The sequence below is a fragment of the Haemaphysalis longicornis genome, unplaced genomic scaffold (genome assembly GCF_048455015.1).
Source record: "Haemaphysalis longicornis isolate Haplotype H1 unplaced genomic scaffold, Haemaphysalis longicornis Haplotype H1 scaffold_2, whole genome shotgun sequence".
In the NCBI taxonomy this organism is placed as follows: Eukaryota; Metazoa; Arthropoda; class Arachnida; order Ixodida; family Ixodidae; genus Haemaphysalis; species Haemaphysalis longicornis.
Genome location: NW_027526295.1, coordinates 240372973 through 240385009, shown reverse-complemented (window position 1 = coordinate 240385009; position 12037 = coordinate 240372973). Strand labels below are relative to the sequence as shown.

The 12037-nt window shown below is 46.1% G+C and overlaps 1 protein-coding gene across 1 annotated transcript in view; it reads left to right on the top strand.

The window, feature by feature from the left end:
• LOC144170251 (protein madd-4-like) overlaps window positions 1-12037 on the top strand; it is a 262649-nt gene that overhangs the window by 206188 nt on the left and 44424 nt on the right. The gene's annotated exons all lie outside the window — the stretch shown is intronic.

Genomic DNA, 12037 nt, shown 5'->3' with positions numbered 1-12037 from the left:
GACGCTCTCTTCGATGTATGGGTGCTGTTTGCAGGTATTCTAGAGAGTTTAAAAGTCCTCTTCCTTTCTTAAAGTTGTATTCAGCTCTCTGCTTACCTATTCTCGAATACGGTTCTGTTGTTTGGAATGGAACTTGCAAGTCCAATAGTGACCGCATCGAAAGGGTTCAAAATAAGTTCCTTTCTATCTTTAGGCACCGTTTCCGTCATGTACAAGAAGACGCAAATGGCAGCATGTCTTGTCTCAAAAGTATTCCCTCCCTTTGGTGTCGACGAATGAGAGCTGACATTATCTTTCTTTATAAACTTCTTCATGGTGATATTTTGTGTGATGACTTGGTTGCACTTATCAATGTCAACTTGCCGAACAAACTTGTCCGAAGATTTCGAACGTTCAGAACAGATGCTTTAAGTAGACGACGCTCGTGCATCTGCAGAATACAATGTGCATATAATGAATATTCCGATCGTCTTGATATATTCCAGAGCTCTTTGTCTTTGTTCTCTAATGAATTGAAAACTGTTGTAGCTTAAGTGCCTTTATGTCATTTATGTGGCGTATTTCTGTTCCGTATTTATTCTATGCAAATCATCATCTTGCTTGTTTGTTTTTCACTTTTCCTGATTTTGTGTTGCTTGAATTTCTGTCGGTTTAAGTGTCAGTGCTTGTAACGCTGAACTTCGTTTTTCCATTTTGAAACTTCCTAAGATCTTGTTACAAAACCTTTGTTTTATGTGTATAATCTATCTCCGTCATGTTCATTGAGTATTTGCTTGTGTATTTTCAATTTTTCACGTGCCCTCAACGTTTTGCTGGCCGGGTGTCATGGCTTCTAACACTAGGCTTCCTTTTTTTTTTTTTGCTGTTTTGCTTTCTGGGATCTCTGTAACTATTTTTACTTTATTGTTTCTTTCATATATATGGTTTTATGTGTTGTGTTGTCTTGATTTTAGTTTGTTTTTATGAATGCTTGTATATGGTGTACCAGTATCAAGACCCTAGGGTTGTTCCTGGGCACCAAAAATAAAGGTTGATTGATTGAGTGATTGATTGATTATTAGCCAACGCTGTACTAGTTTCTCTCGTCGGTAACTATGCTTTTCTGCCGTCACCGCGGCATATTTCAGTGTGGATGGATCATGTTTTTAAAGCCCAGACGCGATGGTGATGATGAGTACGTCGATGACTATGGTGATAATTATCAGACAAGGGTAGTTTTCTTCCTCGGTAACTCCGTTCTACTAACTTCACCGCAACGTACGAGTACTTGCTGTGGAGCACGCTTTACAGGCATGCCTCTGGAGGAAAAACTATACGATGCACAAGATAGGGTTAAAGGGATAGAGAGGGTGTTAAACATCTCTTAACTCGGGTACAAGTTAAGAACGGCAATAACTCATGTAGTGTATTACTCCGCCGAAGCGATGTACCCGGATGTCAACGCGCGCGGGCGTTTTGAAACGACGTTGCGCTTAATGCGTAACATCGTCTTCTTTTTGACGCCTAGTTTAATTGTCGTTGCCGCAGGAATTTATAAGCAGACCAAATGCGAGGAATCACGGAAACGACTCGTGTCATGTTCGAAACACTCGCAGCAAGGTACTTTTTGCGCCGCGTGGAGTAACAGCCGGAAGCGGTGATGAGGCGCACGGGCAACTACCACTGACGCAGTGTCTATCCAGCATGGCGAGTTACCCAGAGTGAAGGAATAAACATATTTGCGAGTGTGGATAAACAAAGGGGATAACTACTTAAGAACTTACGAGGGGCACCTTAAGGTTAAGGGAAAGCGAAACGCAGCTATAATTAAGCATAGAGCTCTGTGGAGGAAATATGAAGTAGTAAGAGGAATGTGGAAAGGAGTAATGGTTCCGGGTTTCACATTTTCGAATGCTGCATTCTGCTTAAAATCAGACGTTCTATTAGGCCTTGAAGTGAACCAGAGAACGGTAGGCCGTTTGGCCTTAGGCGCGCATGGCAAAAAAAAAAAAAAAAACCAAAGAAAGAGTGCAGGGAGATATGGGCTGGGCGTCGTTTGAAGTTCGATAAGCACAGAGTCAAATGTGCTTTGAGATGAGGTTTAGAGCAATGGATCAACGAAGGTGGGCAGCTAAGGTTTTCAGGTACCTATACTACTTGAAAAGCGTGGACACGCAGTGGTTAAGAAAGACTAGAAGGCTAACGATGAAATACGGAAAGAACGGCGGAGAATCCAAAACAGCCAAAGTAACCAAAAAGGGGGCAAAGCAGATTGAAACGAATAAATGGAGGGAAAAAATGGAAGCTAAAACGTCGTTAGAGATATACAGGGCCGAGAAATTGGGCATAAGAAAGGAAATTTTCTACGATAATTCCCAGGGCAGTGCTTTGCTTTTTGAGGCTAGAGCAGGTTGCTTGCGAACTAAGAGCTTTGTGGGGAAGTATTCACAAAATGATAGGGTAAGCGTCGTCTGCGGATAAGAAACAGAAACGATGCGGCACATAGAGTTAGAATGCGAGGGTGTCCATCCAAATCTACATGAGGGAAACATTCAAGGCTGTCGAGGTGACGAAAAGAAGATTAGAATGCTTGTGGACGAAAAGCAGAGAGGGGAATATTGCCTAGGACAGCTACCACCTGTAACAGGAAAACAGAGTATTTTGTGCCTAATAAGTTTTTTTGTGCCTGCCCTAAGCAGAGCTAGTATTAAACCAATAGTATAAAACATAAGTATATTAGTCCTTTTTGGTAAGATGCCGCGTCATCCCCCAACTAACTATAAAGGGGAAACCCATAGCAATCATCATTACCATCATCATCGTTGTCGTTTTTAAGTTGTTTCCGAGTATAGGTGTTTTTTAATCCGGGATCCCATTGATAGAGGCCACCGCCCATCCGCTGGACCAGACCCCGCTAAGACTTCACTTCCGAGGAGCCGGAAAGGGCCGCCTCCCAGCCCTCCGTCGTTGGGTTAGCTTTGGCTTCTAGTGCTGGATTATATTGGCAGGCCCATAGATTATGGTATGGTCCTGCTCACTGGCCGCAGTAGCTACAGGAACTCAAGAAGGACGGGTTGACGTGTTTAAGAATACAGCGCTGTAAAATGACCCTGCCTGCAACCTGCGAATAGCGCTCTTCAGTTCTATACCGGCCTTACCGGTGCGCAGACGGGCGCGCCGTCAGAGCCTAGGCAGTCAGAGAAACTCCGGGGGAGAGTAGGTCGGGCGTCCGTGTACACAGCCTCGTTCTCCCCTATCCCCTGGTGACCAGGTTCGAATTGTTTTATGGTGTCTAGAGTTTCCGCATTGAAGTTGGTAGCAATTTTTCTCGCCAGGAGAGCTACCCAACGGCGGATAATATTTCGGCATGGATGCTGTGAGAAATGATGATATTGGCTCAGTAATGATGAACAGCCAAGGTCGTCCCTATAACCGCCGGCGCTGTAAAAGCAAGTACCACGTAAGTTGGGAATAAAATAAACGGACCAAGATTTGTACAAGTTTGAATTCTTGGAGCCAAGCGGAAAGATTTCTCAATTGATTGGGATGGTCGGAATAACTATTAAGGCATTGATCACCCAGGGGCAGGTGAATAGGGAAATACCCGCTTATTACCGTGCAAAATTGAATATAGGTTCTAGCGTCTCATGCTTAAGACCCAATGTATTCAGCCGAGTAATAGTAAAGGTGTGCAGTCTTCTCACAGCGTTCTGGTCGAAAACTTGGTCAAATTTGTCACATGCGCCACGTGTTATACCGTCCGTTTATATTAACTCCGATGTTTACGATTTCAGAGGAAATGGGTACTCTCCGCAAAGCCATGTAAATCTCGCTGAAACATCGCACAGTGGACAATGGCAGTGAGGTTAGTCACACAATGTATAGCTGTCTGCAGAATAATGCGTAAGCAAGGAGAATGAAGCATACTCCAGTGAAAGTTGCGTGCTTTCGAGTGTGACAGCCTTAGCTAAGCACATTAGTTTAAACGCCGGACAAATGAACGATGTGTACCGCGTGTTTACAGAGACAGAGCGCCTGCGATGGTCTTGCAAAATTCGGCGGCAGCCCTGACACCCGTGCCCAGTCGACACTCGCATTTCATCACTGCAATCCTTGGCACAGCCGGGTGCTTATGGAGCATACAGCCGTCTCGTGGTAACACATGTGACACACTTGAAACTGTAGCTAACTGTTCCAGCGCCCATTTTATCTCTTCTTTTTTTTGGAACATGTCTCGGCTTTCCACTGAAGATATATTCATGTTGCAGTTAGAGGGAGAGGATATTGTAGTAAGCTATCCCTGCTGAATGTTCTACATTTAGTATTGTCGTTCACTCGCGTCTCTAGTGCGTGGTGTGTTGTTCTTGTTGGTGCTTTATTTTTGCGCGGTAGTAAGTTAAAGCTTTTTATATTCAGCCCAGTGGCTACTGGCCACTGCGAAGGGCGCTCACCATTGACTGTAGTGAAGGGAGTACACGGGAAAGGTTATGGTGACACTTTCTCTCTCTCTCTCTCTCTCTCTCTCTCTCTCTCTCTCTCTCTCTCTCTCTCTCTCTCTCTCTCTCTCTCTCTCTCTCTCTCTCTCTCTCTCTCTCTCTCTCTCTCTCTCTCTCTCTCTCTCTCTCTCTCTCTCTCTCTCTCTCTCTCCTCTCTCTCTCTCTCTCTCTCTCTCTCTCTCTCTCTCTCTCTCTCTCTCTCTCTCTCTCTCTCTACGCTTGCGCTCTAGGCTTGCGCTCTAGGCATGCGGTAAAGGAGGCTTTTTCGCTCGAAATATTAAAATGATGGCTTTCATTTTATCAAATGCTGTTTTGTGCCCTTGTCTTTATGCGAAGACGCAGCCTACACTCTGCACATCGTTCGCAAATGGTACCATGAGGCCACATTTCTTACATGCGCGCCTAAGTAAAACTTATGCAGTGCCGATAACATCCTCCCGAACTTGTTCTTATCATGGTCATGTCCGACATTCGAAAGCAGCCGAACACAGCTGGTAGGTAGCCTCTTTCCCGCCACCACTCACGAATTCGGCGCACTTGAGCTCCCGCGACCCGATGCTACTTCTCTCGAACGCATTGGAATCTATTCGCTCACCACTGGTCTTTAGAAAGCAGAGTAGCACATTTTTACAGCCCAATAGGTTCGCGAACGAACCAGCAAGCAGTATTAAGTGGGTTACATGGTGATTTTACTGAGACTTTCGCCGCCCCTTTCATTATCTCCCAATAACCCCACTGGGCGTGAGGCCTATTTTATAACAAAGTCGCTTATTCACTCATGTTTAGTGACTGAGACTGTTTCGCCTAACTTTTCGATTGAGTAAACGCTGTTTTCATCTACCATTCGTTATAAGGAAGATACTTCCTGGCCGATTTCGCATATTAACTAAATAATAAATTTAATCTGTTTCCTCACTGTGCAGAAAATACGTTCTTCAGCTCAACATACAAGAGATGGAGCACCTGAGACGGAGCACCTGAAGTTAAGAAAGCGGAGGAAGCCGCATGAACACGTTGAAGGCGTTTCCGTCGTTTTATGGGCAGTTATGCGTTTTCCTTTTTATTTCGTACGTCTCTAAGACGCAGTTTATTGCGTCACACCTGAATCTCGTCTTGCCACACTTCTACCACCATCCTCACATCTTTTCCAGTTTCGAGTTTCCATCGAAGTGTGGACCCACCCGCCCTTTAGAAAAGAAATGCGTTTGAAAATCTGTGAAACGATTTTTTTGGACGACGTAAATAAAAGCGTTCAGCCCTTGGTTTAGGTTCCCCGGATTGCTAAGGCAGCTCTACGCCCATCGAGTATATCACAAACTCACTCAAAGCGCCGTTCCCCCTCCCCTGCGTTCTGCAAAGTCGGTTTTTTTTTTATCTGTCATTAAGGTGCTTGTATCGCCACTATTGGCATACTATTTTGGATGGTTTCATGTGCACGCAGACGAAAAGGCGAAAAAAGTGGCTGCACGAATCGTCGGAGCGCGCTCGCAATATCAAAGGGAGAACGCCAGAAACGTCTTTATTTGCCATAAGCAAAATGGCAAGGTAGAAAGCGTTGCATAATGCGGCCCCTGTGCGCAAGCGGCCGTCTGTCTGTCTCTGTCTGTCTGTCTGTCTGTCTGTCTGTCTGTCTGTCTGTCTGTCTGTCTGTCTGTCTGTCTGTCTGTCTGTCTGTCTGTCTGTCTGTCTGTCTGTCTGTCTGTCTGTCTGTCTGTCTGTCTGTCTGTCTGTCTGTCTGTCTGTCTGTCTGTCTGTCTGTCTGTCTGTATGTCTGTCAGACCAATCCAGATGATCTTCCTCGCTTCCTCAGTTGGTGCCGAGTGCAATGGGGAAGTTGAGATCATTGTGTGTAGCATGCATGCAGCGCTTGTCTGCCCCACTCAGGCGATCCCGCACGCGCCACGCGGACGTCGCTCATCGTCGCGTCTTACGGTCTCCACTGTCACAAAACTTTCCAGCACGAGGACCCTTGTGGCACCGCCACTTGGGCGGCTTGGGCAATCAATAGCGTCTAGACGGCCGGACGCGCCGATATACACACACTGCTTCCCTTTTGTCTTCGCGCTCGTCTGCTTCTCACATGACTGAGTGTTGTGTTGCCTAATTGGTTTTATTATGTCGGCATCTGCAATTCCAAACAGTTTTCCCGTCGGTTGAAAAGCTCCACTGTCGGGGGGGGGGGGAGTTGTGGTTTCAATAAGGGCACGTCATAGATGGCGTAAAGCTACACGTGCCACGCGTACAGTGTATCGCTTTCAACACAACGTTGGCGCCTCTGCAAAGTGCACCTGGAAACTACATTGTGCAACTCGATGACACAAGGTTAAAGGGTGTGCCCCCTTTTCTGCGTGGGTAGCTGCAATGTTAGCATGTGAGATGTTTTTTTGCCTGGTTAGCATGATTGTCAATGGTAGTTAGCCTGGTTGAAATGTCTGGTTGTTAATGTTAGGCTGGTTAGCCTGTATGAAATATGAATGTCAACCTGGTCTTCCGGGCCTGGGCGTAATGATATGGAGGTACGCAGGTGGCCGATTAGCTACGAAAACGTTCCTCAAGATCGATACGCTCGCTGGCTGTCATAACATGACATAGCGTTTACCCTTCGCGACTTTGCGAATTCGATCACATAATTTGATATAATTCGTGTATGTATGTATGTATGTATGTATGTATGTATGTATGTATGTATGTATGTATGTATGTATGTATGTATGTATGTATGTATGTATGTATGTATGTATGTATGTATGTATGTATGTGTGTATGCATGTATGTATGTATGTATGTATGTATGTATGTATGTATGTATGTATGTATGTATGTATGTGTGTATGTATGTATGTATGTATGTATGTATGTATGTATGTATGTATGCATGTGTGTGTGTATGCGTGTGTGTGTGCGTGTGCGCGTGTGTGTGTGTGTGTGTGTGCGTGTGCGCGCGCGCGTGTGTGTGTGTGTGTGTGTGTGTGTGTGTGTGTGTGTGTGTGTGTGTGTGTGTGTGTGTGTGTGTGTGTGTGTGTGTGTGTGTGTGTCGTGATAGATGCTGAGGGTGGTCTCGGCCAGCTCAAAAAGATGGACACAGGAAAGCCATTGATGGGTTTAACAAAACATACATTTATTCCAAACACCTGAAAAACCCTACCGCAAAGCACTCCAGAAATCAATTACATACACCCCATGAACAATCAAACCTCAAACTAAATATCCCGAAATACAATTAGAAGCAAAAACCAAAGGCTCTACAATAAAGTCTCAACACACTCGAATCGATTAATTAACCCTTCCCACACGTTACTAATTATTCATCTTGTCTTAAATACTGACCCTACAAAAACTAGTCCCAAGTTGCGTCCTATACGACGTGTCCCTACTGGACTGGCCTACCCTGGTCGTCGGCGCTGACGTGTCGTACCCTTGCGTGGCCGCGACTTGGTGGTAGCTGTCGTCGTCTCGCGTCGATGCCGGCGTTCGTTGCGCGCGGTCGCTCCTTGGACGGCGTGGGCTCCACGCGTCCCGACGTGTTTCCTCGGTTGATACCGCGAGACAATGCAGTGAGACAAAACATTGACGCAGCGAGACAAAACATTCGTCCTTAATCGAAAGTAAAGCAAAGGTTTCCGACCGCTGCAGGGAGGCAGCGTATTTTGTTTACAAACCGAAGGTTGTTTCTTTACAGAGCGATGCGTTTACCTTGCTCATGCTTTTGTAAAACACAAACGTCTAGCCAATCTCCGCCAATCGAATTTTACCGTTTACTGTTTGTTACATCATAAGTCGTAGCGAAGAAAAAATCGTCGAAGCTTGCACTAGTGGTGCAAGGCCGGAGAAACCGCAGAGCTGGCGGCCCCTCTCCCTTCGTCGGAGACCCGGCTGTTTTACCTCACATGTATTTCCGTGCTTTCCGCTGAAAGTATCCATGTCCGGCAGGCCCGGATTGTTTTGTCCGCAGCCTCTCACATGTCTCCCGTGTTAGCAAGCGCTAGTACCTGCGGCAACCATGCTTCGCGAACTCGGCGTCTGTGCTCCCCAATTCAGGCGCGAACGCACGTAAACTGGCGCGAAGGGCAGCACGTGAGAGATCACGCCACGAACACTGGGCGCTGCTCACGAGGCGCACGCTTACGAGGCGTACGCTTACGTGCGCTCGGCTGGGATGATTTTTTTGGTAACGCTCGACGGCGGAAATAAAAGCTGAAACAATTCCATAGCGGGCTCCGCGCCACCGGCGCCAGTGCTCCTGCCACAAACGTGTCACAAACCTGCCACAAACGTGTAGTAGCGTCTAAGTCACGATAAAGAGTCCAGAATTGGCTTCTTTGTGTTCTGCCCGCGCAGTGTTGCGCGATGTCCATTTATTCTAGCGACCCCCTGCTAATTCGAACTCTGCTTTATTCGAACAATTTTATTGTCCCCCTTGGTGTTCGAGTTAACGAGCTTTTAAAGACGGTAGTCTTCCTTGGGCTACTTAAACTCAGAAATTTTGGTCTGTCTGTCTGTCTGTCTGTGACTTGATTCAGCCACCCGGCCAAATTAAAATTGATATTGCGCAATAGTCGTATATACTCACAGCCAAACGTTAACGTCTAAGCCCGGTTTATGTGTTCACACTTGTAAACTTTGTTGAACAAGAACTAGACATCGCGCAAATATAAGACAGGAAATTAGTACACAAGGGATATTTACAGTGCTCTTTTATTTAAAAATTCATAGATGCTTCGTTTTTCGATAGAAAATGATATTCTACATTACTGCAGAAAACCGCCGCCTGCTGTTGCCCGCGCCACCTCCTGGCTGCATATGAAGAATCACGGGGCAACAGCAACGAAAGGTTCTACTAGCTAGGTTCCACGTTCTGCTTGGAACGCACGTGGAACACGGCCACACGGTTCTATAAACCTTGTAGTCGGCCGCCTCCATTCACGCGCGTCTCCACCGTACTGCAGCGCTGGCATCGGGTAACCCGGCATGTAGCAGTGGAACGCGGTTAATTCAAATCGCCTTGAGCAAACCTATAGTGTGTTTACCTTGGGATGAGCGCGACGGTACAGGAGCAGCATGAGAGGTGAGCGGGAAAGCAAAGGGGGACATTTCCTTGGCAAATGTCTACAAAGACTATCGTCTTTTGTCGACATTTGCAACAAAAGGAGCAGATACGCGGCCAATTTTTACTGTACGTGTTTTTGCTACTTCGGCATTCCTTGCATTACGAAAGAACTGCCGCCGCCGCGAGCGGTACACGCTTGCAAAAAAAAAAAAAAAAAGTCGCGGCATTTACAAATAGAACACTAACCAGCTACTTGTCACAGTATCCACTACCCCGTGACAATGCGGAACGGCTGAGCGCGCAGCACGACATATCACACTTAGACTACAAATAAATTGAGCATGAAAACCAACGGGATGTACGAGGACAGCGAGTATAACATAGTTACCTTAGAAATACATCTGCTTTTCTTGCTTTTATAGCCAGCATCGCAAAGTACTCTGATAGAGTCGATGGGCTTGTCGCAAATATAAAATATTTTAGCGATAATTTTAGAAATATGCATTTTAATGTCAGCGTACAGATGCGGATTTGCAAGAAGTTTTTAATCGTAATTTGGAGCGGGAAAAGTGCTGTAGTAATTATGTTCAATAATTCATAGAAGTTTGTTGCTATCAGTGAATGTTGGTATCAAACAATTAACGTAACGATAACGTAACGAAACAAGAGAAGTATCGATAACATTTAGGTTCCATACTTAGTGGAAGGACCTACGTACCGTTCTGGGGGTAGTAAAGTTTGTAAGGAGTTAGTAAATACCCCCCGTTACTACCTTTTTACTGGCCTTTTTGTGAAGAGTGTATATTCGGGTTCTCGGCACTGCAGTCTGCCGATCGGCGTCAAATTGTTTACTCCGTAGAGCTTTTTTTTTTAAATTTTTTGCGAAGCGTGAACAGCACCTCGCCTGCACTTAGCCCATGCGAAAACGGAATCCAGCGGCCCACAAGTTGTAATACCACCCATGTCTTACCGTTCGCCTCATTGTACCACAGCATTTAGCCTCTCAAGCCTATACTCGGTGACAACTTAAGAACGGCACCGGAAGTTGCCGCTGCGCCTTATCACCGTAGCCGGATGTTTCTCCGCGCGGCGCAAGTAGGGCGTTACTGGGAATATTTTGAACATGGCGTGAGCCGTTCCCGTGATTTTTTGGGCTTAGTATGCTTATAAATGACTTCAGTGGCGACAAACAAACTGCGTGAGACCAGGCAGACAATATCACGCATTCATAGCAAACCCCTTTGAAAACGCGCGCGCACTGACGTCACGGGTCCGGCGCTTTGGCGGAGTGATACACTACATGAGGTGGTGCCGTTCTTGAGTTGTAACCGAGTATAGTACCGCTCCGTGCACGCTGCTTCTCTAGGGTGTGTATTTTGATTGCCGGCAAGGCTCGCTGTTGTGAAACGCTTGGGAGGGACCCGCAAGTGGTCGACTATCGTCTCATCCTTGATCATAAACGCAACGGTAGCTCTTCTGTTCCTTTCCCCTCGGGAATAACAGCCACCGGCGCGGATTGCGCGTGCGTGCACGCGCTCCCCGTATCGATCGAGTGCAAATGAGCGCCTCAAATGAGGCTTCGATGATGGATCGCTCTTCGAGCACCATAATTCGGGTCAACGCGAATGGCGAATCAACACTGCGGACGCCCGCGCAGAGCACCTGTTGCTTTTCGAGGCCAGGTGTCTGGCATCGATTTTCTTTGTGACTGTTGATGCGGCGTGGATTGTCGGGAGTGGAATTCTATTGGCATGTTTTTTGAGCTGTTCCCGTGTTTCCCTCACATAAATTTACCTCAGCCGCCAGTAGTGAGTTTATTTAGTGAGCAACTTTTAGTACTAAAGAGTGCGTATTACTCAGGGTTGCTCATTTTCGGGTTTTATATTTTAACACGAAAATCTTTTATGTCGCGATACCCCAAGACTTCCCTGACGTCATATCCGTCGCGGAAATGACGCCAGTACACCTTTGCCGAATCGACCCGCCAGCAAGACGCCGCTCGCCAAGCACACCCACAAGACAGCCGCCGACCCACAAATCATGCTCAGCTGCAGATTTTGCTGCACTTTCGTGTTTTACTGATTTCTATGGCAGAGGAATCAACCACAGTTTTTGTATTTTAGGGCAAAACATTGTTTGCAACGCGTATTGTTTTAGATGCTATCAAAAAAAATCGAGCAACCATGAATTTCTTATTAAAATAACTCTGCAAATACCACTTACGTATTGGCGTCCTGCCTTAAATATACCGAATTTTTTTCTTTTGTTCAACAGTCTTGACAATTACGAAGTGTGTTTCCAAATTTAGTGTTTTGGAAAAGTTTTGCCTATATAAACGTCTCGTTCAAGAATTCTTGTCCGGGTGGCTCAGTCGAGGGACAGACAGACAGACAGGCATACATACAGATAGAGTCAAAGAAAGACTATCGTGTTTAAAACTGTCGCTGTGTATATATGGAACTCGAACCCAGACCTCGGGCTCAGTAGCGCAACACCTAAGCCACTGAGCCACCGC